Raw genomic sequence first — 26,545 nt, 5'->3', positions numbered from 1 at the left:
AAATTAATTATAGTCCGTTAGTTCACGAAAGCTCGAAGAAGTAATTGAGGATTTTTATCTTTATTAGTGTCACGGCTGCATGTTTTTTTTAATATATAATTATGATTTTGTAAGGTTGTGTGTATGACGATATAATTTTTGCAGGGTTAAGAAGGGGATGAGAAAAAAATTGGTTGACTAAACAAATATGTATTATAGGAGGAAGGATGCAACGATGGAATGAATTGCGCAGGGCGGACCGCCCTATGCAGGTTGCACATGCACCAAGACTAGGCGCATGTCGCCGATTGGGATTCTCCGTCAATTTTTTCCTATTTTCTTTTTTCTAACGAAGCGGTTTTGAAAAGCCAAGGGTGAGCGCAGGCGCCGTTCGTCCCTCTTGTGTTCGTTAGTTCGATCAGCGGCCTAGCTCTATGCCTTCAGTCGACTGTTGGGTCTCGTGCTGTACACAAATCCGACAGAGTCAATCGCCTCGTACCCCCTGTTGCTATCTCGTGAAAACAGTTTTTCGCGGACTATTTTTTAAGTTTGTCCATATACGATACGACCCGCTTGTCGTTGACGACTTTCCTACAAGTTTATCATTTCTCTGTCGGTTTTTCATTGTTAAAAACAAATTTGATTAAGAGAGATTCTTCGAAGTTCTCAAAATCAGACCGGTCGAAGAAGACAACCCGTTCCTCCTTAAGATACTCCGAATCTCCTCTTCCATCTGGCCGGTAAGTCGGCTATTGTTTCAACAAATTAGAATACCAAAATAAATAAAAATATATGAAATACCCTATGAGACATCCTTTCCAAATATAAATTATACAATTGTTTTTATATGTCGCCTTTTATGAGGCGAAGGAAGGAAATGATTGATGTTCACTCTCGAGTTTACACGTGTCACGTGTTCAACCCGCTTGGCGTTGCTAACCTGCAGAGCGAATGTTCAGCCAATATTCCTTACTCTTTCCTCGTCGAAGACAATTTCATTCCCTATGTCAAACCTCATAATTCAAACCATTTTCCAATCAATCAGGCCGTTTCGTTGCAAAGCAACTAAGGAACAACGAAACAGCTGCACCAATAACTTCTCAACTTTAATATATATCAAAAGAATTTTCTGGAACAATACTGAAAGTATTATTGGCACTTTGGGATTTTCAGTATCGGTCGCAGTTTTCTTTCTTATTTTTCCCGCTTATTCTCGTTGGAACTCGGTTGTTGCCCTGGGGCCGACAAGCTATAAATTGTTTTCCCTCCGTGCTTGTTTACCCTGTGCAAAATTTATCGTCAGAACGGCACGTGCATAGCTTGGCATCGTCTGAAAGAATCTTCGAAAAGAAAACGCGTTCTGTTGATTCTGGCTGATATAAAATCGAGCTAAATTTAGACTATCCAAAGGTCGGCGGAGGTAGGAAGCATGAGAAGATATGACTGTTTAAGAGGAATTAAACAACAACCAAGTTGGCCTTCGTTATCTCAACATAAGGCGAGGAATACACACAAAGTAACTTAGCGTCTTCCACTATCCTGGATTTCGTTATCCAACTTCTCCAAAACGTGTCAACCTTTTAATGTCTTGTTTTACCGGATATCCCTTCCTTTCGGATTTGACGGCCCTATCAAACAAGCATCGCTATATAAACTTAACCTGGATTATTATCCGTTTCTCTCGAGTATAAAATCAGATTGTATAAATGCGTTTAACTGAAAGCATCGAGGTAGCGTGATGTCATATATTATATGCTTAATCATCTGGCCTGAAAACACCTTAGTAGCGTGATTTAGCCGCCGCTCAATTAGCTGGGATTTTTTTTTCATTTAACTTTTTTACGACAACGATCCAATTTTTATTTCTAAACAAACAATAGAATTTTTATTGGAAGACCTTTTGTGTACACTTCAAAACCTGAACATTTGTAAATTTATCATTTTAACCGAGTTTTGACACTTTTCAGTCAAATATCTTGCAAATTTGAATTATCGTTGCTTAAATCGTAGACGTTTATTCAACGATAAACCGTGCCAGGTTCTTTTAGTAGTAAATAAACGAATCAACTTCTTCTCTTATATTATGTGCTGTTGCATAAATTTAACATTAAAGGGGGGAAAATGCAATAAGTGAAAACCACCGAGAATCATACCTTCCATCCCAAGGAAATAAAATATTTGTTATTTAATCCGCGACATCGGCACATAGTCGTCAATTATTGTAAGCAAGGAAAGTGATAAAGTATACAGGGTGTCACTTTAGAATATGTCCCCCCCCCCGGATTTCTCTTATAGAAATACCTCTTAATTTAGAAAAAATTAAACTCTATTTTCAGGATAAACATGGCTTAAACATTGCATTGTTTTCAATTTCGTAAAAAAAATTAACGGATTTATGTAAGGGTGACAATTTACGCACGATACCCTTTGATTCTCTTACAAACTGCTAAATCTCGCGGAAAAATGTATAAACAGTTGTTTAAAAAGAAATCTATATTACAAATTATAATAATTACGGGGTTTTCATTTTAGTAAAAAATTCAATAAATATATACAGGGTGTCAATTCACCAGCGTCATCCCCGCATTTAAAAAAATTCTCACTTTGTAAAAAATATTTAACAGTTTCAGTCTCAATTTACTAATAACGTTTAAACATTACAATATTTTTTTTCAATTTCATAAAAAAATTAAATAGATTTGTATACAGGGTGTACAGGGTTTGTCGTGGACCGTGGTGGCCTCGTGGTTAGGGTAGGTATTTGCCAATCTGGCCGTCTTGGGTTCGAAGCCCTCACAGCCTATGGTTTATTAATTGAGAATAGTAGGAAAGAAGCATTGAAAAAATTATTGGTTTGAGCGCTTGTCCGAGCCATGCAACGGATAGGATAGTTGGACGTTTACTCTCCCATATGCCAGGAATTACAGTTACTTATTATTTCAGTACATAACTTATGCGTGACACCACTTGGTTCTCCCAACATTTCTAAATCTAGCAGAAGAATATATATACGTTATTTAACAAAAATAAAAGAAGCTCTACATTCAGAAATTGTAATAATTATAGGTTTTTCAATTTAGTAAAAACGTTAATATTACAATTATAATAATCCTTATCTTAGTTTTTTTTTAAATTAACGGTTAGTTTAACAGTTTGCATTTATTTATTTATTTATTTTTTGATAAATTTGACATATACTGGGTGTCAACGTACAAGCGTCCATGTCACCTAACAAATAAATAAATAATAATGTAAATAAAATAAATAAACAGTGGTGACGATTTTTAAGAGTAAGTCTACTTTCTATTAGTGTAATAATTACGCCTTCTCAACAATTAATCAACCTAGTAAGAAAATGTAAACAGATTTTTGTGGATAAACTCAATATATAACATTACAATAATTCCAGCTGTTTTATAATTTAGTTATTCAGAAATCGTGAGATGCGGTCTGTTGTGATGTAGGTTTCAGGAAAACATTTTCTTTATCGTGCCATCGTTTCGATCTTTATTGAGATCATCTTCAGGGCCTGGGATTTACAAACAATGTTCAAATTTAACAAATAAATGTAGGATGTGGAAAAAAATGAATTCATACAATGCAAAAAAAAAATTTTTTATATTCAATCAAAGTATTTCTACACACTTGTTACTACTTGTTAAATTTAAACAATGTTTGTAAATCCCAGGCCCTGAAAATGATCTCCCTGAAGATAAAGATCGAAACATTGGCACGATAAAGAAAATGTTTTTCCGAAACCTACACCACACCAGACCGCATCTCACGATTTTTGAATAATTATGGACTAACGGTCACTAATCACCACACATTTATAATTTAGGAATGTACAACAGTGATAATAATATACAGGATGACAAATTACTAGAGGCACCCCTGGTTTTATCCAAGAATTGTCAGCCTAAGAAAAGAAAAAGAAGTTTTTTATGCTCAGCTTTTAAACATTACAATAATTTCTTGCTTCTTTCCAATTTGTTAAAAATCTTTCATAAATTTACACAGATTGTCAACTTACAAAGAACCCCAGCTTTTCACAATTGTGCTGAACCTATCCCAAAAATTTAAACACAATTTATTCAGTTTTGTAAACCTAAGCTTTTCTTTCAAATATTTCCATAATTACAGCTTTCTGTGCTTTTAAAGGTAATAAAATATACACAGTCGATTGACTAGTGTTAACCATTGTTTTACTATAAACTACTCAGATAAAAACAAATAATTTCCTCATATTATCCTAGTGTTTACAAGAAAATTTCCACGTTTCTCTTAGTAAACCTTATTTTCCTATTTAGCCATAAATAAATTCAAAATAATGATCTATACAGTTTACTGTATAAAAAATTGGGTTTCCACAACCATAAGGACGGGTTAGAATAATAGATTAAATTTTCGTTAAGAGAATTTTCTTCCTTTAAAATGTCAATTGCGGAAACGAAGTTTTCAGGATTATACTGTTGATAATTTATGTTCTAAACAGTTTAAATATTGAATATAGCAAAACCGTGTTAATATAGAAGCCAATAAAGAAAAAAATATAATATTATACAATTTTTAAATCTTGGAGTTATTATAAAATACAATTTATTTAAATATTTTATATATATATATATCTGTGACGATTGACATATTTATCTTAAGGAACGTCATAAGAGGGCGGAATCAATTGAAATTTTCATTTCATTTTTTTCTTTTCTACAAAAGAACAATCGCAACAGAAAATCGTAATCGGGACAAATTAATTCTTCCGTCAGATTTCAGCTCCATTGTCACGGGTAAATCATCGATTATTAGGTCTTTACATTTCAACCTGTGGAGCATTAACTCATTCATCCGTCGTCCATTCCTTTACACGTCGTTTCGCGGCTGGTGCTCAGGTTAATTTTACTTTTTTGAATATGACAAATTAGTTGGATTTATTACGGGCCGTGACTAATAACCGATCGTTCTGACTGAAAAATCGATAGGTAAAATAACTAATTATATTATTGGAAAATATGAGTTATGAACGTGCAATCTGGTGTCAATTTTTCAAATGTTTTCTTTCCAATCGATTCTATACAAACATTGTAATTTTCAAAATCTGAATTAGCAAACTTTTTTTAAACGATCGGATTCATATTTGTATTTTTACTGGGGTTAATAGAATTATTTGGATGACTGCACAAAGTTATATAAAATATATTGAAATATACAGAAACGAAAATACGTTTCCAGGAAAGCAGGCCAAAGAAATTTGCTTTTGGAAATAACAATTCTGATTCGTTTCATGTACCCTTTAAAGCAATTAAATTGAACTTTTGAAACAGAAAACAGCCATTTTTTGGGCTAGATATGCCTGGGCATTTTGTTTTCAGCCGATATCCTGAGTTCCATTTAAAAAAATTAAAATACCAACCGTATATATCCAAATTCGACGGTTTAACAACTGTAAAAGTTTCTAATATTGTTTATTTTTTAGGCCAGATCCATGTTTCTGTGGCATTTTTAGTGTGAAAAATAAAGGTATAATCAACAAAATCATCTTATACATGTTGTTTTATATCTCTAATTCTAAATTTTTTGTTGAGCACAGGTTTGTGTTATTACGCGCAGTTTTATTATCTTTTAAACCTATCTAAATTTATCTGCGGATTTAAAAAAAAAGCTGATGTTTTGTTGTTTTACCGTTCTTACCATTGGCCCTACGATCTGAAAAANGAAATGAATTATATAAGATATATTGTTTTAAAATGTTACAAAAAAAATACATTTTCAGGATAGTAGGCTAAAGAAATTTGTTTTTGGAAATATTGAATCGCATTCATTTTATGCACCCTTTAAATCACATAAATACAGATTTTGTTGAAAAAAAATTGTTATTTTCTTGATTGATTCATAATTTTTATTTTCTTGCCTTGGAGGTTATGTAAACGAACATTGTGCGAACGAATTTTGTGCAATTTTGCGTCAGTAAAATAGGAATAAAATCAACTAAATTTTATTTTATATTTACAATTATACAGAAATCGTGAGATGCGGTCTGGTGTGATGTAGATTTCAGAAAAACATTTTCTTTATCGTGCCAACGTTTCGATCTTTACTGAGAGCATCTTCAGGGCCATTCTTGCGTGTCGTGTTGAGAGTACCAGTGAGATTTTGCTGTTTTATGTTTATATACGTTGGATTTTGGGTGGGGACATATATAAACATAAAACATGCATAAATATCTCACTGGCACTCTCAAGAATGGCACAATTACACAGAAGACAAACACTTTGAGTGAGTAGAAATACTTTGATTGAATATAAAAAATTTATTTTGCATTCTATAAATTAACTTTTTTCCACATCCTACATGTATTTGTTAAATGTAAACAATGTTTGTAAATCCCAGGCCCTGAAGATGATCTCACTAAAGATCGAAACGTTGGCACGATAAAGAAAATGTTTTTTTTGAAATCTACATCACACCAGACCGCATCTCACGATTTCTGAATAATTATCGATTAACGGTCACTAATCACCACACATTTATATTTATAATTTTTATCGTATCAAGTTTGTGTATAAATTAGAAGGTGTTGAATTGCTGTTATATTATCTTCTGGTCAATGAAGTTGTATCAACAATACCACCTTATTTTATCATTTCAGAAAAAAATTCAGGCATTTAACAGGCGAAAATTTTAAGATAATTCATAACACCTTTACGTTTCACCTAAATTCAACATTACTACCACCGTTAGACAGCCTCATTGTTCATCTTTAAGGCGACGTGAAAAAACATATGCTAGCTTACATGGCTAAAAGTAGGATGAAATCAAGTCAAACTTCTCATTTTTAAATTAATTTCAATATTTATATTTTTTTATGTAGTCCAAATTTGTCAATGCATTTAGATTATAGGTATTAAAGCCCTGTACGAGTTGCTGCAGTTCAATGAAGTTGCTTCAAAGTTATAAACATTTTTGTGATTTTAGAAAAAAATCTCAGATATTTGGAAGGAGAAAATTTTGAATGAATTTTTTTTTTATTTTACCTAAAATTTGTATTCAGTGGAGAGCAGAAAACGAATATCGACTTTGTGCTCTAAACAAATCCGAGCTAACTATTCAAAAATAATAAATAATTATTTTATTACCGAATGGCATTGTGAAATAGGGTTTTTGTGTAATATAAATATCACTCACGAAAGGTACTAAAAGTATATGATGTTTTTCAGCCTAGTACAAAGAAAAAATATCTTTGAAATAGGTGATTTCACGTCCGTAGCCTCCCCTTGATAGTTAAATTAAACTGAATTTACAAACTGGATCTAATGAAAATGTCATTATGGGAGTTAATAGGTCTGGTAGAAAGTGCCATCCCGGAATAGACGGACCGAGGTGGCCAACCTAATAAACTGTTCAATTGTAGTTGGGGAGTGTTGTAAATTAAATAAAAAACTTCCCACCCGTAGCTGATTCCTGGCTTCCCTCAAAGCTAAACGCAATTCACTTTGCTACAGGTTGAAACACCTACTTCTGTCACAAACGCCGCTTTAAATCTCTCAGGCTCGGACCAGGGAAATGCACGAAATAATAGAATTTTTATCTCTTAAAAAAAGAGTTTTGAAAAAAATTTACAAAACGCTTCCCACTCGGAACGAAAGTGGTGTACATGTTTGATGTTTAAATAGGTAAATAACCTGCGATGAATTATTTTTCAGGGCACTGTCGTGTGTGATTCTCTGTTTTGTTTATTTATTTAGTTTTTAACGAGCTCATTCTTTAGGGAGTCATGTTATTTCAAATTAATTTTGTACATTTTATAACCATTTGAATTAAAGTAGATGTATCAATAGTCCACGCGAAAAAAAAAATTGGTACCACATATTCTGTTGGTGAAAATTTAATAAATCTAAATAAAAAAATTAAATTAAATTGTCAACGAAATTTATTTAATTAATACTAGGACAAAAAATATTATACACTTGTCTGAGCGTTCTTTCTAATGTGTGGTGTTTAGTGGCCGTTAGTCATTGATTATTTGGAGATCGTGAGATGCGGTCTGGTGTGACGTAGGTTGTAGAAAAACATTTTCTTTATCGTGCCAACGTTTTGATCTTTATTGAGATCATCTTCAGAGCGTAGGATTTATAAACATCGTTTCAACAAATACATGTAGGATATGAAAAAATGAATTTATACAACGCTAGAAATTTTCGATTAAATAAATATCACGTATAAGCTCCAGATTGCTCTTCTTATAATTGTTGTTGCCCGCCTGCCGCATCTACGGATTTGTAATTAAATTATTCTCTAAGAAGTCAACCCAAGTATTTTGGAACTTAATCTCTTGATTATTTATAAGATAATAAATCCGTAATTTAGTTATAAAGAGTATTGTTAAATTAGATTAAAATGCCGGCATATATTACTATAATTTGTAAAGACATAATAAATGTTGAATCCGGAATTTTTTTGTTCTTATTTAATAATTAAATGTATAACAGCCCTACCGCGGATCCGAAATTAATGCAAGCATTTTGCAAAATTGTTCGGTCACTGTACATTTTGGTACTCAACATACCGCCCACCAAATTTAATTATTAAATATTAGAGTCATCATCATTGTCTCCTGGGAACAAAGGCGACAATTTAACCACTGGACGAATAAATTCACCTTCTGCGGTTCGGACCTTGACCTCGCGGACTTGACCATCCTTTCCTGGCATACATTGTCGTATTCGTCCAATGTGCCATTGTAGCGGGGGTACATTGTCTTCGCGAAAAGGACTAATGTTCCTTCATTAACGTTAGACTCTTGGCGGGACCATTTACTCCGCTGTTGGAGATTATGTAATCCAGCCGCCATCTTTTCCAGATATCCTGAATGCATCTCTGAAGAAATTGCCAGCGGGATAAACGGTTGAGGGTGAGCTCAGTAGTGTCCTCCCGTAACCTCGGTACCAGAGGGACTCAAATGATGAAATATCCTCGAGTGAGTACGTCCAAACCCTCCGGTGAGGAAGATATAGGATAGAGTGGCCTCGAATTTAGAATGGATTCGACCCGGGAGGAGATGGTGGCTAATTCCTCAAAACTAAGCGGCTGGGAGTTTAATGATCGGTGAAGATGGTATTTCAATGATTTAACACCAGCTTCCCATAAACCACCAAAGTGCGGAGCATGCGGGGGAATAAAAGTCCAATGTATACCGCGGGTATTTAGATGAGTAAGGACTCCATCTTGTGTCTGGTTATGTTTCCACCATTGCGTCAGTTCTTTGAGGCGAGCTTCAGCTCCTACGAAGTTTCGTCCATTATCTGATAGGATTTCTTTTGGCAAACCTCTACGAGATATGAATTTGTCCAACCTGGCGAGGAAGGCATCGGTAGTAAGCTGAGATACTACTTCCACATGTACGGCTTTAGTGCTCAAACATATATAAATGCAGATATAAGCTTTATGTATGGCTGCCTTCCTACGCATGGATTCTCTTAACATAAACGGCCCGGCGAAATCTACCCCGACTCGCGTAAAGGCTCGCCCTTGAGTGAAACGAGATGGGGGAAGTGAGCTCATGATTGGTTGATAGCTCCTCACTCGCAAGCGATGACAACGAAGACATTTGTGGGTACGCGAGCGGATTATTTGTCGGGCAGATGTTATCCAATAATGACGACGCAATAGGAAAGTGGAGTTGTTGGGGACCTGCATGTAAATGTACAATGTGGTAGTAATCAATGAGTAGCGCGACAAACCGTGTCTTACCAGGAAGTAGGATGGGTTGCCGAGTATTATATGACAGTGGTTCATGTTCTAATCGGCCGCCCACCCTGAGGACGCCCCACTCATCTTTGAAGGGCGCTAAATTCATTACATTTTGCTGACATTTGTCTCCTTCCGGAAAGTAATGGTGTTGGATGTTCTTTATTATTTCTGTAGTCGCCCAATCAAGTTCCTTTAAAGTTAGGAGGCCTTTGGTCCGATCATCTGTATTTACTCTACAATTCTTAACAAAACGGAGTGCAAAGCCAACAGTTCGGCATAGAATTGTGAAAGTTGAAAACCGATCCACCAGATCCAATATCCAGGAGGTTACTTCACGTGTTATTAACAGTGCAGATTGCACTTTTAATTCAGGCACATCCGTGTTTGGTATTGAATACCTTTTCAATGGCCAATCTATCTCTGGCTTGGTTAACCAAATTGGACCTAACCACCAGTCATCAGTCGAGAGGAGTGCTGAGGGCCCTACTCCACGAGAAGCAATATCCGCAGCATTATGCGCGGAAGGTACATGATACCAGTCTGTAATCGCAGTATGCTCTAAAATCGCTACCACACGGTTTGCTACAAACGTTTTTAATTTGTGGGAAGGAGGTTGGTGCCATGACAATACTGCTGTGGAGTATGAAATCAGGTATATCTCGCCTACAGAAATAAGGGATAAAAATGGTTTTATTGACTGGATTGATTTAACTAGAAGACCGGCTGCACTCAGTTGCAATCGTGGAATCGACATTGTTTTAAGTGGTGCCAGTTTGGTTTTGGCAAGTATGATACGAGAAATAGTACCTCCTGATGGAAAATTTATGCGTAAATAAATGACTGCTGCGTAGCCTTGGGAAGAAGTGTCTGCAAAACCAATTAAATCCGTTTGGCATGGTATTTGTGGAAAAAGGCAGCGGGGAATTTTAACAGTCTGAAGTTTGGACAGCTGTGAGAATAAAGCGTACCTCTCCCGTTCAATATCCATAGGAACCGACTGATCCCAGCCCAATTTAATTCGCCTTAAGTTTTTGCAACAAGGTCTTTGCTTTGAAGACTACAGGAGCCAAGTAACCTAAAGGGTCGTACATTTGGACAATTGTTGACATCATGCCACGCTTGGTTGCTACAAATTCCCTTTCTCTTTCTTGATAAACAATCCTGTGTTGGGTTCCATTGTATTCCTAATACTTTAACAACTCGATCTTCCAAATTAGAGAGACAAACGTTGGTTTGGTTGGATTCTGGAACTCCCGTCAAAAGATTTTGACAGTTGCTGCTCCACTTTCTCAAATCAAAGCATCCCTTAGACATCAAGGCTATCAGTTGATACCGTAAAGTTACGGCGTCCACGAGAGTAGCTGCCCCAGTAAGTACATCGTCTATATATAAATCCTGATCTAAAGCAGCAGAAGCAGCAGGATATACCTTTCCTTCATCGCTGACCAATTGGTGAATAACTCGCAGCCCGAGGAATGGTGAACACGACATACCAAAGGTTACACGATTGAATTGAAATTCTTCAACAGCATCCTCTTTATTAAATCTATAGAAAAAATGCTGATAGACCCGATCATCTGGGTGAACGAGGATTTGCGAGTACATCTGTTTCACATCTGCTGTCAGGGCGAATGGGTGTATTCGAAATGCCAATAAAATATCTGTGATATCATGCTGCAGTTTAGGACCAACGTGGAGTTGTGAATTAAGTGACAGTCCATCTTGAGACGCCGGAGCGGATGCGTCAAAAACTATGCGCAACTTGGTCGTGGAGCTATCCTTTGAGACCCCATGATGAGGAATGTAATATCGCCCTGGTTCTGAAGTGCGGTTTATGTATCCCAATTGCAAGTATTCCTTCACAATTGGGAATATTCTTCCTTCAGGATAACTTGTTGATTGAGTTTGACCTCCAACCGATAGAATCGCTTCAACCCTATGGACTTTGAGTTGACAAAAGGATCAGGATTTTTAATAAAATGCAGGCGTACCATATAGCGACCATCGCTATCCCGTGTGGAAGTGCGTTGGAAGAGCCCTTCGCATACCATTTCCAGTGGGTCAACGTGTTTCCGTTGAGTTACCTCTTCGACGCTCCAGAACCTCTTCAATACTTCTCTCAAGTCATCTTCGGAAAGTGTATTCGCTAATAACGCGATCGTGGTCGATGTTATGTTGTGTTGAAGAGGGCCCATCACTACCCAACCGAAGATCGTATCTAGGAGCTTGAGAGTAGTTCTTAGGGGTTGACTGCTTACGGCCCAAAATGATTTCACCGAAGAGGTCAGCACCCAAGGGGACGTCGATGTCACCAGGCGTACAGAAAGATGGCTCAGCCAAGTTAAATTTATCGAAAGGTTCTTTAATGTGATTTGGAAGAAGGCTTAAGGGCATGGCGGAACTTATCTGGGGAATGACAATAGCATCGGTAGTCAGCTCGGGTTCTGGAGAGGAGTGTGGTGCAAAAACGCATCTGGTCTGGTACTTGCCTTTATTGTTTGGGACCTCCCCAGACCCGCAGAGTTGATGCGTATTTGGTGACAAAGTGAGTCGCAATCTTCTAGCCAAAATCTTCCGTTATGAAGATCTCGGCGCTCCACAGTCTATTACCAGGCGTATAGTTTCCCATTGTCCGTGAAGACCTTTCATTCGAGCCATAGCTGTCCCCAATAAGACGCTGCTACTTTGAGGTGAGGATGACGATAGAACTGACTGTTTCGCTGCAGACGGTAGTTTTGTATCATGACTACCGGAAAAAGAGGTTGAGGTATTTAGATGATCAACCTTTTCTGATGTTTTCAATGTTCATGGCGATGTGGGGATGTGAGCGGAAGAAATTTTAATAATTGAAGGTTCAGTAACACTTGGGGTTGTCAAGTGAAGCAGGGAATGGTGTTTCCGTCCACAGTGACAACAAGATGCTTTCGATTTATATGTTTTCGAAAAATGAGTCAATGAAAGGCAGTTATAACACACGCGTAATTCTTTAGTTAGATTGATTCTTTGAGTGACTTCCATAGATTGGAATTGTTGACATTTATATAGTGGATGACGATGTTGATTGCAAACGGGGCACATTTCAGAGAGTGATATTGGCTGCTTTTGAGCGTAAAGAATTCGTTTGGTTTCAGGGTTTGTTTTCATTGCGTTTCCTTGCGGCACGATCATTGTGCAGGGTTCTGTTTGAAGACGATTGCATTGATGGTGAATAAAATCTACCAAATCCTGCAACTTTGGTAATCGATTGACTTCAGTTTTTAAATTGTCAAACGATTCTCTAGTTTTAGGATCTAACAGTCGCATTATGAATGCTAACAATATAAACCCTGCTTCGTCTTCATGATGTAAATTTCTCAGAGAGTTTACATTCTCGAACACAACTTCCGTGAGTTGCTGAAAGGAAGACAGTGATGCCCTTTGTAAAGGTTTAAATGAAAATATCTTATCCAAGTATCGTGTTGCTTGGACACGTTTGTTATCAAATCGTTTTTGAAGACAATTCCAGGCTTGCTGGTAGTTTTCTGAACTGATGGGAATGGAAGATATTGCTTGAATTGCTGGACCTTGCAGTGACGACCGTAAGTAATAAAACTTTTTGTATGATACTTAGACGATTATTCTTGTGAATCATTGACGCATAGGTATCTCTGAAAATCGGCCAAGTTGCCAAATCTCCGTCGAAAGTGGGCAACTGGATTGCTGGCAATTTTATCGATGGGTCCGATCCGTCTTCTTGTAACACGGAACTGGCATGAAGTGATCCGTCATTGTATGTAGAAACGGTATTCGGCGGGACCTTCGGAAATAATGACTCTTGAAAGGACAAAGCTTCGAACCAGTAGGCTTTTGTCGTTTGTCTTGTATCTAATGAGGGGGTATCTACATTAATCAATTTGGCATATTCCTTTGTATTACGGAATACCGTGCACAACTTATCCCACATGCCGTCGATTCGGGCAATCTGAACCTTAAAAATGTTGAGCTGTGCTTGGTCATTGTCCAAGATAGTCAGAAGTCTCCGAGATCCCTAATTTCCTTCAGGTCTTGACTTAGGTATTCTTCTAGTGTTCTTCTTCTTCTCCTAGTGCTAACACGATGTCCCTATTTTCACGTTTAGATTCCATTTTTACTAATACTAGATTTACACGACTTAAAATTAAGTTTAGGTAACCTCAAATTTGGAACGACAGTTAAAAGTGAATAGAACAAATAAAAAATTCAACAGATAGACAAATATTAATGAACAACTTGCACAGACAATTAACTAAATAGATAGTTACTTAATGACTCGATGTTGAATCCGGCCCGGAGGACCAAAATGTACAATGACCGAACAATTTTGCAAAATGCTTGAATTAATTTCGTATCCGCGGTAGGACTGGTATACATTTAATAATTAAATAAGAACAAAAAAATTCCGGATTCAACATTTATTATGTCTTTACAAATTATAGTAATACATGCCGGCACTTTAATCTAATTTAACAATATTCTTTATAACTAAATTTGATTTACTTATGGATTTATGATAATAAATAAGGCAGACGACACGACGGGTTTGGTAATTTTCTGCTTCTCCAAACTGAACACCGGACTGACACTTCACAAAACAAGAGGTTTTCGATCACGCATGCGCACAAAGAACACGGTCTTGACTCTTTTAAAGTTGTTCAGAGACTGTTACAATGTCTGATCATAGACCAGAGGCCTACAAAACAAAAGAAAAAACCCATGGCATCTAAATAATTACTTTAATATTATTGGCCACAACATATTGTTAGTTTGTTAGTAGTTGTTTTTTTATAACCAGTGGCTAATGTGGTAGCCCAAGGCAAAAAAATATTTTTTGCATATTTTCTACTTTTTCTCTGCACATATTATATTTCAAGTTTTTTTTATAAATCATTCATCATAAAATTAAATGAGATTATATATAATAAAATTATAAAAATTACAAAAACGGGATAATTCTTTTTCTTAAAGTAAAAAAATCATCGTTTTTGGATTTGTTTTAAGATTTAATTCTTTTTAGTTAAATATTTTTATAGAACAAATGTAGACATTTTTGGGCTGGATTCGCAATTTTTATCGCTGATGTACGGTGTTCCACATAAAAATTCATAAGTCTTATGGATTTCACCGACATTCGAATTTGTTACAATCGTAAGATAACGTAATTTCTTACCTTTGATGACATACCAATAAACTTTGGATTTTGTGCCAATTTAAGCGAGAATAAGGTTAAAATATAAAAATCATATTGGATTATATACATAAAAATTTACAAAAAAGAAATGAAGCTTCAAATAAAGTCGTAAAAAATGTATTTCTAAAAGCAATAGACATTCGTTTTTATCTGTACATAAATACGAATTTGTGTTTAAAAAAGTAACGTTTTAGGGCTGGGTTCGGCAATTGGTTTACACGCTGGTGTACGGAGTTCCCATTAAAAAATTTCTAACTCCTTTAGATTATATCTATATCCAGCGTTATTCCAACAGATGGATAGCTGGATGTCCCTTCCTTGAGGGTTTCTCAACTGTTTTTATGATTTTAAAGCAAAATAATTGGAAAAAAAAGAAGAATGAAATCAAGAAAAATATCACGTATTATTTTATGTCCCTGGTTGTAAATTATTTACTAAGGCCAAATATATATGCCATTACAGGTAGCTCTTATGTTCTAAGACTATATTATATTTCTTGTTTGTCAGTGGACACATTTCAAAGGTATTGTTTGGGATTTTTGAAAAGAAAATCCGAGGCAAATAGACATTTTTTGGCTGGAATTGTCGGATCCAATTTTTTTCTCTTGGTGTCCTGTGCTCCACTTCCCAAAAATTCCTAATTCCTCGTTTTACTCTAATTCAACGTTATTTCAAGAGCCCTTAGAAAAGTTAATTTATTTTGTTCGAGGTTATATCAACAAACATTATATAAATTACACCTGAATCATAGGACCAATATTGACGTTGGATCAGTGATGTGATGGACAAAGAACCGGCGGGGTATCTCGCTACTAAGCGGCATTCAACGGCCAGTGTGCATGCCTATGGAGCAGATACGAGCCACGAGGACGTCAATCAACTGTAACTAAAGCTACTGATGATGATGACGATAAAGAAATATGAAGAGACGGGGGTTTCTATTAGGCTTCTAACTTGTTCACTTTTCCTATTTACTTAGTACATCTAACTTGACCCTTCTTTAAAAAGTAGTAATGATTGAATGTCATTATTGCATTCGTTTATCCCGGGTCTTCCTGACTTGGTTATGCGTCCATTGAGAGGCTGCATCGCATTCGAAAATAATATAGGTCTTCCTCTTTGTTCCATAATTTAAAAATAGGGGCATAATTGAATAAAACACTTCTTTTCAAAAATCGGGAAGAGAAAAGGAGCCGCACTAAAGGATAATGGCTGTAAATGTTTTAATTCTATGTAAGGTAAAGTCAAATAGTGCCTAGGGCTTCATGGTATCTTTGGTCGGATTCAGTGACAATGATGTCCTGAATCCTGGGGCAAACAACAGGTGTAGGTATTGGCCAAGTGTGGAATAATGTATGCCCTAGTACGTCTAAATCCTGGTCGATTAACACCTCATGTGAGAAGCTAAGTAATTTATAAATTACACGAAAAACTTATAGAATTACAGGAGAGTGGCCGAAGAAAAACCTTAATTTTAGTAAATCTTCAAACTGAATACTATCGCCTGTAAAAACCAACCTGATACCGACAGAAGAAACATTCTGTAAAATTTACCCATTCTGTCTACCATTTTTGGGGTTTTGCTACTAGGTGATGAAAAACTGGAAGCAGTCTATAGACAAAAGGGCCACTAATAAATCGATGGAATCTGATTGACAGACTGTTGGTGACTAAGGAGCCATGACAAAATTAGAAGGTGCACTTAGGTCGAGATGCATGAGGCTCTAATGCCTCTTACATCTACATCCTTTATACAAAATATGAAGCAAAATATACTAATTTTTAAATGTTTAAGTTATACTTTTTTTTAAAAATCGAAAAATCTATAGTCTGGACTCTACTTTTTGCCAGATCACATTACATTATGATGGATAGCTTCATTGATTAAAACCAATATAACAGCATAAAATAAAGATTTTTTTTATAACTGTTCGTATTTCAAGTGAACGTATTGTCCAGTTGAAGAGATTTAAAAGTGATGGATTGATTATTGATTTCTCCAATATGAGATGTTGCCCGCTGGTATTACCCGCCAGTTGTATAACCACAGATTAATGGTTTTCTTTTCCGTTTACACCCGAGAACACAACTACGACTTGAATTCTAGAAGAGTTTTAGAAGGAAGGCCTGCTAGCGATTTATTATTTAGAACTGCGGTGGTTGCAGCGGTAACATCAATTATTCAAGATGTTAGCTGGGAGTAGGCTATTCATCTCTACCTGCTGGCCCTAACCAAATATTATGGTTTAATTACTGTATTCCTTGCCCGTCCTATGTCCAATAATGTCAAATCCTCTCTGGACTAACATAATTCTCGACAACTGGCAACACCGGTCACGTTCACAATTCAATTAACCAACATTAGCACTCGGAGATAACCCTTTTAGCCCCCTTTAAACTAATGATTCATTCGTTAAATTTTAACAATTCGATTTACATCACGAAAAAATCCCAATCCCATTTTTATTACAATGCGAGATTCAGCAGTAAAGCTAAAGTGTTAGTATATCCGTTAAGGATAAAATTGAAAAATTTCCAGAATTATATTGGATTTTTTTTTAATCTCCAAATGTACACGATTTTTTTTTAATTGTTGATACTTCGTGCTTCTGCATTTTGTCATCTTTGTTGTGTCTCCTTCGTCTGAACCTGAGGATATTTCATTCCTGAGGATGTTTCATTGATATATTTCGGTCCCAACCAAAAACCCCGCGGTATTTATTTATTTGTAACTCCAAGAGATTGAATCTACAAAAGGGGTAATCAAAAAAGCATGTAATAACAAAAACAATTGAGTAATTAAACAATAATAACAAAAACACACGGCTTAAGGCTTCTTGGCAGGTATACGTTTTAATTTGACTTTAACCGAATGCAAGGAATCGTGAAATACATCTATTTCATTGGAATAATGAGTCAGCAATCTCATTATCCTCGGTAGAGGGGAGTTTAGTCTATATTCTGTTCTGAAATGTGAGACAAAGAACAATTTATGGATCCTTAGTGGTCGCTGAGGCACACAGTGATAAATATAAGTTTTGGATATCAAGGGCCCATTCCACATTTCCAACACCAAATGAGATCAGAAGAAATACGGCGGGAACTAAGTGACTATAGACGAAGCCAGTTCAATCTTTACAAGTAATTCAGATCTGCAAGACCAAATCTGAAGGCCATAACTGACTACGTTGTACTTTTTCTTAAGCTCACCAACTTGGAAAGGAGACACTTGCATATTCCAGATGGCTACTCACGAGGGATTGATGTAACATTTTAACTGCCAAGACATTTTTAAAATCTCCAGAAAAACCTAGAAAGGAAACCAAAATTGCTTATAGCCTTGATATGGTCACTGAAATGGTTGAAAACGTGGATCGGAGATAGTGTCACCTCTTCCAATCTCTGCCTATCAACGAAATAATCAAAACAATCAGTCACGGGGTAAGATATTAAAGCCAACAGGCCTAAAGATGGAAGTCATGATATAAATACTACCGAAAAGTTAAACAACAACATTTCCTTCATAAAATGACATTGGTCTCATGAGATGATTCAAATAATTTTTTGAATGTTGGGAATCCATTCACATGGCCTTTTAGTGTCAGACGCCATACAGCTTCCCGCTATCATCAGTGTTTCGTATGAAGCGAAACATTTTTTACAGACCAAACCAACGAGGATGGGACAAAGCAAAATGATGGATTGCGACCCAATAGTTGAAAATTTATTCTCCAATTAATTAAGGTTTTAGTTGAGATGAAAAAAGTTAATGGCACGAGCGGGATTCGAACCACGATCTTCGGCTTGATACGCCGCTGCTCTACCACTTGAGCTATCGTGACCTCGATCCACTCGGACACCAACTTCCCATCTCAACCCCAACTTATGAGTTTTCCCTCCTTTATTATTAGGAGTAGATTATATTAGGATATTATTAGGAATTATTCTCCAATGCTGAGGAGCGGCTAAGATAACAGCGACCATTTTGCCGCCCAAAATATGCACGATTTTATACTAATTAGTAAAAAATTGAACAACAACGTTTCTGCATAAAATGATACTTGTCCTATTTCGAGGTTATATAACTTTGAGTGAACTTGTTCCAAATCGAAGAACTCCGCAGTATTCCTGGATAAACTTTGAAGTCGTCGCCAACAGTGATTGGACCGTGACATCCTTGGACTTTGTTAACTGTAAAAAGAACTTGTTATATTTCTTTAAACATAGCCTATAAAGACACACCTAACCCCAGATCAGAAAAAATCGCACGATCAGCACGGACAACACTCATAGTCTAGCTTTCTTCTCTCCTAGGGTTGAATCAGAATTCTGGCTATATAATTAACTCATTGACACAATAAAACTTATTGAAACACAATTTACATCCATTGTGCATCGACACAAATAAAAATATAATTTTTATCGACTTTTTCTAACATGGGCCGGATAGGAAGAAGAGCTCTCATGTATCAAGAGTACTGCGACAGGTGGCCCTCGGACGACCTGCCTCTTCGATGAAAGGGTCCTCACCCGATTAAGTATAAGCCATGCGAGGTCGACTCACGGACACTTACCTTTCGGCCAAAGCCAGTGCATGTGTCCGGATTGTAGAGAACGGTTGCTCGATATGACTCTTCTAACTTAAGTGTGCAATTCCTGTGCATATACATAGCATGCAGGAATGTCACCCAATTACAATCCAGTACTTGGCTTCATGGTTCCGATTTTTAGAGGAACGAGGACTTTTATACTGTTTATAGGACATTATATATACCTTTTTTTGTGTTTATTTGTGTATATTGCGATTGAATGTATTTGTTAGCGTGATACCGTAATGGCGTAATATTGAGTTCTGGAAACCATTTGTTGAAGCCATTTGAAATTGCCTACATGTGTTTCTGTAGGAATTTTTGGTATAAAATTAGATGTAGTCCCATAAACACGAACTATATCACTACATACATTGATCACACTTTGAAACGTTACAAGAATAAAATTTTTACTAACGTTTATTCATCCATTTTTGGTAAAATAAAAGAAACTGTTGACGAGTTGGAAGAAATGAAGAACTAACCCTTACACCGACCAATTAATGCTTCTGGTGTTGGTTTTATGCAACGAACAGGTTTGTTAAATGCCCTAAATGATGCTGAATCTCCAAAAGTTTACAAAAAATAATTTATGGAAGGTAGAAAGATGATACAAATTAAACTAATATTTTTCGTCAAATTTTTCGTAAGATTTTGGTATTCACAAAGGGGAAAATGAATAATAATGAAATATTCCCAATTTTCTCCATAACCTAAAAGAGCTGAAAATCATAGAAACTATTTGTGTTTCTGTTTGACATTTTGGCTATATAATTAACATGAAGACACATAAACATATTCACGATGCGACGAGACGTACCAATAATAAATAATTTCCCAACGTCCTGTCATCCAGTTTTGATAACTAGGAGGAAGATTTCACGAGTTGGCTGAAATTACTAAGAGAAATAAGCCTTACGCGGAATAAATTAACGACATCTGCGATTGTGTTATATAACAAATTGGCCCGGGCGATGTCCTAGTAGAATCCTTTTTTTTAAAAAAAGATAATTCCTACTCACAATAAAAGTATATGTTGTCCTAGATCCAACCTAGACAAAAAAAAGTGTGTGGTGATTAGTGGCCGTTAATCGATAATTATTCAGAAATCGTGAGATGCGGTCTGGTGTGATGTAGGTTTCAGAAAAACATTTTCTTTATCGTGCCAACGTTTCGATCTTTATTGAGATCATCTTCAGGGCTCAAAGTGTTTGTNAATTCTGAATTCTACTCAGACGGAATTAATAAGTTACCAACACGTTGGGAGAAATGTATTGAGAGTATGGGAAATTATTTTGATTAAAGAACATTGCTTTAAAGTAACTAGTTTCTTTTTTTTTGTTTAATACCAAAATCCTGCATTATTTTCCGGACAACCCAATAATACTCCAACTAAGTTTTCTATATAAATGTAATCTTAGGTTATCGCTAAGTCGGTAGGGTTCTATTTGTCGCCTAATAGTGAATATATTATTCTGTTTTAAGATACTTAAATTCAATTATTATTATTTTTGTATTAATCTTTATATCAATATGTCAAGTGAACAGTATTATCGACATAAGCTGGACCTAGAGGAATTATTAATGTTCAAATCGTATAAGGGGGAAAAAACAAGGTGTCTTAAGAACACCTGCTGTGATAGATTGATGTAGTATTGTTCGAACTGACACAGAAGGTTCCATTGTCTAGGAAAAAAAGCAGTAATTAGTTGCAAATGATGTGTGATACTTTTTGATTTAGTGTCGTTGTCCTTCAAGCGATGCGTTACAGAATGTCTGTAATATCAGCTACACTGTTTATTGTAAGGCAGTATCTGCCCTTTTCATTGAGTATAAAATAATGTTTATTTTAATTTTTATTGAAATAAACATTTTTAAACAGAATTAAACTGGTTTTTTGAGATTCCGAGCTGTCATACGAGTTGCGGATTCTCGCCACCTTCAGTATTGGATCTGAATGATATTTTCAGAGAGGTAACATTGACACTGGTAAAACATCGAATGTGTTATCGAACATAACTAAACCGACGAAGATATAGCAGACAGAAATTATGTATAACGACCGAATTACCGATTGTTTTCTCTTCAAAGCTGAAGTTTATCATAAGTGAGTAGCGATCCTTTTGCAGACCAAAAAGTGCAAGGGTTTATGAACAGTTTTAGAAATTAAATAACAATTTGTTTTACATAAAGTGAAATTTGTCCCATGAGATTCCGAAGACATTTTTTTGAAAGTTGCAAATCAGGTCTTGAATATGGATAGTCGCCTTTCAAACACCCGCCATCTTCAGTGTTGGACGTATGGACGATTTTTGCAGAGACACAACTCTATATTAGGTAAGTTAACCAAAATCGTGGATAAAGATCCAATTAGAGACTTTTTGTTCTCCAAAGCTGAGGGTCATCTTCAGAAAGTGGCTACCATTTTTCGTAATAAAAATTGCCTTTCTTTATATTTCTTGTCGTGTTAAACTAAAACAGTGGGCGAAATGTCTGAACGTTCATTCAAAATTGTTTTCCTCTTAAGGTTTAAAATTGTTTTCTATTGTTATTTTACAAGAAAAGAAAAACAAAGATTCTACTTAAACGAGGACTCATCTTTAGAGTTAAATAGAAAATGAATTAAAATAAATCTTTTCTTTAAGATTTCCAGTTTGTTTCCATATTTCTTTAATATCTTGCCATTGTGCAAGAAGAAGTGTACTTTCGAAGGTCGAGCTGACAAACGCCTGTGACCAAAAGCTCCAGATGAACCGAGTTCCTGTAATTTGCCCAAACCCAACAAAAAATGAATTGCTAAATCTTCCCGAATAACTATAAAATCTTCACAAAAACAATAAATGGAAGGTCCTCAGCCTTGTTCGAGCGGTTCTACCACCAAGACAGTCCCACTCAGCGGCCCAGCATTATACCAAGGAGCATTCCTACTACACGCAAGAGAAAACTCATATAGCACCACCTGGAGTGCTTAGTTAATCTTTTTAACCACCTCAGAGTAGAGAACGAAATGGGGATTTCTTAGTGTTAGCACAAGGATCCAGCAAGCCTACACTTACTCAAAAACATATGCTTATTTATGCGCAGATTATCTCAAATGTTAGGATAAGACATTTTTCATGTAAAGCACGAATACCTGGCCTCATTATCAAGCCAGCAACGTCTGATAGTTGCAGATTCATAAGTTAGAATGTACAAGCTGAACGAAGAAAACGCTTATCGAGTTGTAATACGACATTTACACCTGACTGTAGCAATCGACAAGATCAAGGAGGAGATGTTGGCGCTAGGACAAGTTAGAAATGTAACACAAGTTATCCACCCTATTACCAAAATGACTTTCCCACTATTCTTCGAGAATTCACCAAGTCCTAACAACATAGACTTCTTCAGAATCGAGACATTTTGTCCGCAACGTGTCCAGTTCAACCTTTCCTTCCAACCCTCATAGAAGACTGAAGCGCAGGTGTCCTCGCGACCATCTGATGCTTAACTTCGGCAAATCTAGGGAATGCCGTTGACTTCACGCCAAAATGGCCAATTCTGATCTGAATGGTAGCCATTGATTTCAATCACGCCAGTCATGTAAATGTGCACACAATATTGTTTATATGCTTGTGTACGTGTAAATAAATGTAAATAACATAACTTTATTCTTTTTGCATTTTGTATGCAGTTGGCAAAAATCCCAATTCATGAAGAAACGGAGTTTTATTACGTGAATTAGCAGATAAAGGAAAATATTTTATTTCGATCGGAAAATAGCTTATTTTGAAGAGTCTAATTTTGGTACAATTTTCTTTCAAACCCTTCATAATATTGAAGCAGATGTTATTTTAATTCTGTAAAAGGAATTATGTGTGGTGGTTAGTGACCGTTAGTGAATGATTATTTGGGGATAGTGAGATGCGGTCTGGTGTCACGTGGGTTTAGAAAAACATTTTCTTTATCGTGCCAACGTTTCGATCTTTATTGAGATCATCTTCAGGACCTGGGATTTATAATCATTGTTTAAATTATACGAATACAAGTAGGATTTGAAAAAAATCAGGCCGAACCATTACCCATTTTTTCCATTCCTTTCACCTCAAAGTAGCCGACTCCTCATATAAAATTTTTTCTCTGTCGCTACTACCTTCCCCCTTCTTCAAAATCCAACGTATATAGACATAAAACATCCATCTCTCACTGGCACGCTCAACACGACAGACAAGAATTACACATCTACACAGAAAACAAACACTTTCAGTGAGTACAAATACTTTGATTGAGTCTAAAATTTCTAGCATTGTATAAATACTTTTTTTCTTATCCTACATATATTTGTATAATTTCAATAACTTTTGTAAATCCCAGATTCTGACGATGATCTCAATAAAGATCGAAACGTTGGCACGATAAAAAAAATGTTTTTCTAAAACCTACGTCACGCCAAACCGCATCTCACGATCTCCAAATAAAGGGAATTATACTTAAATAATTGACGTGATAGTATTAAAAATATAAACACTTAAAAACGACTTACTTTTTATTTTTGAAGAAATTGTAAAATTATGTCACTAATTTAGGTCCTTGCCAAAAATTAACAATTGGCTATTCTAGAAAATCTCTGACTACAATTTGTTGTATCCTATGGAGTACAAAAAAAATTAATTCTAATAGTCAGTATAGATTTTGAGGAAATAATACGGAAAATTGGGGATTTTTAATTTCTCTTTATACACTTCTTGTGTAGAAATCTTGAAAAATATCTGAAATAAGGCGGAAGTTTAGATTTTGTTGAATAAACCAACATTACAGAATCCTTTGAAATACAAATTTTCAAAATTAAAAGCTATCTCGTAGAAGTATATCTTACACACAAAAATATATTTAAAAAAACCATCTGTTTGTCCGAAAAATGGTTGTTATTCGTTTAAATCCTCGTATGATATATTCACTTTTCAGTTGGGTGATCGAATCGTGGTGGAATCGTTCTGACACAAATGATGACTTGCATTGAATTGCATAAACACTCTCGCAGAAAAGACGGCAAATGCCTGTGTAAATTGTTCTGATGTATTATTCAGTGGGGAAAAGCCACTTTAAGAAAAAAATATAAAGAATGAGATTGAAACCTTATCTTTGTTCCGTTTTCGTGTTATAGTTACAAAATACCTTAATTTGCATCTTTTAAGCTTTCGGCTTATCGCGTTACTTTCGTTTTTAAAGTAAAATCAAACGTTTTAAAAAGAAGTGCTATGCTGTTTAAGATAGAATCGAAAGATATTTCGGCACTAGGTTCTCGTACATATTCGCCTTTTTAATTTATTTATAATTAAAGTTCAAAGGGCAAACAATCGTGGGGTTTTCCTTTTGGGCATAATGCAAGAGTTCCTTTCTTTCCTTCCCAGTTTTTGCTTTTCTACCTGCTACCGTGGGTGAAGTGGGTCAGCGAACGAGGGTATCCATAATGAAAGGAGAGACAAGCCATTCATAAGCCAGGTTCACCCTTATGTCAAGGGGTTCCTTTTTATTTAATGTATGACAAAATACCGAAACTTTTGTCTTTTTCAAAGAAAAATATTATGATATCAATGTAACGCATGTAGCGTTTCGATTTTTGTTATAACCTATTTAATATTACAGTTCCACAGACATTTCCCCATAACGAATGAGTCAAAATTAAAATAAATTACAATTAATTAAGTATTTTTTGGCAAAAAGGAAGGAAAATTCAAAAGGTGCGGTTGAGATGGGAAGTTGGTGTCCGAGTGGATCGAGGTCACGATAGCTCAAGTGGTAGAGCAGCGGCATATCAAGCCGAAGATCGTGGGTTCGAATCCCGCTCGTGTCATTGACTTTTTTATCTCAACTAAAAAAAGCCTTAATTAATTGTAATATATTAATTGGTCAAGCGGACCACGAAATTAGTGAATTTAAGGAATTAAAATAAATACACACAATAATAGTTAAACTGTATATAAGGAAGGCTGAAGAAATTTACTAAATAAAAAATAGGTAGGTAAAACATCAACAAAAAAATGGTATAGGAGCGTCGGTGGCCGCAACGGTTAAGGCGTTGACATAGCGCGTAGAGCATCACTGTAAAGTAAAAGTGCCTCGACATACTTACAAATGGGCTTTTTCAAAAACACCGGCACCCCTAGTGTTGATATGACCTCTGCTGTTTCAAAAATAATAATAATGACAATAAAATTGTTGTATACTCTTTAGCCCAGAGCTGCAGGACGATTTAATAATGGCGATGGGATGATTGAAGGAATCAGCAATATTCCCTGTTTTATTCAGCAACTCCAGAGTACGAAATATAGTCCCCGATTAGCTCGTGGAGCCCTGAAGATGATCTCAATAAAGATCGAAACGTTGGCACGATAAAGAAAATGTTTTTTTAAAACGTACGTCAAAACCAGACCGCATCTCACGATCTCCAAATAATCATTAATTTTATATGTTCTTTTAAGAAAACAATTATTTTATATTTAAAAAACGCAAACGTACAGGAGTTTTACTTGACATGCTTTTATTTCATACCATATAATTTTTTTAATGCTTCCAAAAAATTAATAATTGGAATTTAAGAAAAGATGGATGGATTTTTGGAATTAAATTAGCTCAAACTTACACTTGTGCAGAATTGAGCGTATCACTTTCGCAGTCCTCTGACAATTCCAGCTTTTGTAATTTACAGTAAATTTCCGGCAAGACTCGAGAATCACCCTCCCGTTGGCAGTCCTGGGTCAGATCTCGGTCTTATCATCCAGCCACCGAGGTTGGACTCTAGGGGCTACAATAGTTAGGTCATTTCAGTTCTCCACGCAAACATTTCCTAAAACCAAACCCATTCACTCTCTCATATCCTTGCTTATTTACACACCATTAACTCAGGGTGGTCGAATACTCGATATTCGTCCATCACTCTTTACACCTTTATATAACTAACCTAATTGAGGGTCGATGGAGTAGTTCATATTTTGCCATCAGCCGTCTAACCCAACACATTCACGCCAATAAATACAATTTC

At 35.8% G+C, this 26,545-nt stretch overlaps 1 protein-coding gene across 7 annotated transcripts in view; it reads left to right on the top strand.

The window, feature by feature from the left end:
- The first annotated feature begins 445 nt into the window (after window positions 1-445).
- The window catches only part of LOC106673701 (teneurin-m), a 574,800-nt gene continuing 548,700 nt past the window's right edge, over window positions 446-26,545 (top strand). For 5 of the 7 annotated variants that reach the window (XM_024226696.1, XM_024226695.1, XM_024226692.1 and 2 more), the window contains exon 1: window positions 446-719. The gene's annotated coding sequence lies outside the window, so the exon portion shown is untranslated. The remainder of the gene's footprint in view (window positions 720-26,545) is intronic. The other 2 variants (XM_024226697.1, XM_024226698.1) reach the window with 1 other exon arrangement.

This window comes from Cimex lectularius, unplaced genomic scaffold (assembly GCF_000648675.2).
Source record: "Cimex lectularius strain Harlan isolate CLEC.00 unplaced genomic scaffold, Clec_2.1 scaffold4, whole genome shotgun sequence".
NCBI lineage: Eukaryota > Metazoa > Arthropoda > Insecta > Hemiptera > Cimicidae > Cimex > Cimex lectularius.
Note: the sequence above shows the minus strand (reverse complement) of the source record. Positions and strands in the feature narration are given on the sequence as shown.